General features: G+C 33.0%; 1 long non-coding RNA gene across 1 annotated transcript; it reads left to right on the top strand.

Moving 5' to 3' along the window:
- Window positions 1-703: 703 nt before the first annotated feature.
- On the top strand, window positions 704-1788 carry LOC126771994 (uncharacterized). The gene is made up of 3 exons (XR_007669588.1): window positions 704-815; window positions 911-1106; window positions 1558-1788. It is a non-coding gene; the product is annotated as an uncharacterized LOC126771994 (long non-coding RNA).
- The last annotated feature ends 207 nt before the right edge of the window (window positions 1789-1995 follow it).

The raw sequence follows: 1995 nt of genomic DNA, 5'->3' as shown, positions 1-1995 counted from the left end.
TTGCTTAGTTCTATGGTTGATGGTTAAACAAGTGTAAAGCGTGAGTTCGGATTGGTTCACGACTTTACTTTTTTCTATGGTTGTATGTACTGGCGAGAGACGGGAGTGAGAATGGATGGGTTCGCTACCTGTATTCGTCACGTACATACCTAATTTTAAGGATTGAAAATGTTGAAAAAGTTGGTTGTTTTATGGTAAAATTGTTGATAATAATTTAGTTTTAAGGGTTAAAGAAAAAATATAAAATTGAGTTAATTACGGACAATGGTTGACAAATGTTTAGTAAATCTATGAGTTTTTGTTTATACTGTGATATGGTTGTTTTGATGTAATGTAATTATCTAAAGTTTGAATCCTAAAAGTTTTATCGTAATGTATTGTATTTTTTTGTATATGTAAGTAATATGAATTACGATAGTTTTATTTATGGTTTTAATTTTTTTTTTAATTTATTTATTTTTCATGCAATCGATAAGTCAGTTTACCGAGTGTAAGGTTCTCACCTGAGACGTGTATGGGGTCATACACGTTATCCGGATAGTCGAGTGTAAGGTTTGACTGATTTTTAATAATTATTTTGAGTTTTTAGAAAATAATTGTAATATTTTTAACTAAATTAACACTGGTTGGAAATTATTGAGCGTATAAAACTACGCGATATATAAAAAAAGAAAAAAACACGGGAAGATCGACTCGTTCGATGGTTGCCAGGGTGATTGCAGGAATTCAAATAAAAATTGTAATTGAATTGTAAAATATTAATTAGTAAAAAATTATATAACAAGATACGTGTGGAAGAGAATAAAATGTTTAAAGTAAATATGAAGGATTGTTTTACTGGGGTATTCTTACAAAAGATGTATTGATTTTATATCAGTTTATATTAATTTTTCTTGTTTCTTGTGTTTAGAACCAGTATTACCACAAAATGTGCTGACGAAAGCAAAATGTTTAGAACACGCGTACAAAATAAGAAGAAGCGCTAAAAAGTTAAGAAAGAAAATATTTCTCCCTATAACTCCGATTGCTCAAATTCATCTAATTAATAGTAAACTAAAAATTAGAATTAGGTAATGGGGTCAAGGGAACCGGGACACAAGTTACAGGTATGTGAGATTATCAATCTATTATGTGACTATTTTATTTGTTTTAAGAAAAGTTGCGGGCTCCAATAAATAATATTAAAAAAATAAGTTCTGAAAATTTAGAATACCGATTATGTTATCTAATGTTTCATAAGCCGAGATGGCCCTGTGGTAAGAACGCGTGAATCTTAACCGATGATCGTGGGTTCAAACCCGGGCAAGCACCACTGAATTTTCATGTGCTTAATTTGTGATTATAATTCATCTCGTGCTTTACGGTGAAGGAAAACATCGTGAGGAAACCTGCATGTGTCTAATTTCACTGAAATTCTGCCACATGTGAATTCTACCAACCCGCATTGGAGCAGCGTGGTGGAATAAGCTCCAAAACCTTCTCCTCAAAAAAGAGGAGAGGAGGCCTTTAGCCCAGCAGTGGGACATTCACAGGCTGTTACGGTATCTAATGTTTCAGAAAAAATGCATAAAATGCAGTATCCTCTTAACGTGGATCGTGGACGTCTGGACGCTACGTAGCTCCGCCGCTGGATAGGGACTCATAGTGCCAGTCCCAAGCTTGGAACAAGGAGGAGAGTTGGCCGTATGCAATAGTTGAGAACGTGTGATATCATTTGTTTAACATAACTATTAAAATTTAATTTTTTAATTGAATAATATTTTCGCCTACCAACTGAAAATTTTCAATAAAACATAGACACGGGTGCTGTCGTTTTATTTTACTCAAACATTAATATTTACGAAATACTTAATAAAATGAATCAAAACAACTTCATTTTTAATGTGGTAATCATTGAGTGCAGTGAAATTAAGGGTACTACTCGTAGACAGAGAAACTAAGCTTATCTGCCTGCGGTACTACTATAGTGTGAGTGATATACCATTATAAATTGTG

Source organism: Nymphalis io, chromosome 11 (genome assembly GCF_905147045.1).
Source record: "Nymphalis io chromosome 11, ilAglIoxx1.1, whole genome shotgun sequence".
Taxonomy (NCBI): Eukaryota; Metazoa; Arthropoda; class Insecta; order Lepidoptera; family Nymphalidae; genus Nymphalis; species Nymphalis io.
The sequence above is the reverse complement of the archived record's forward strand: the minus strand, read 5'-3'. Positions and strand labels throughout refer to the sequence as shown.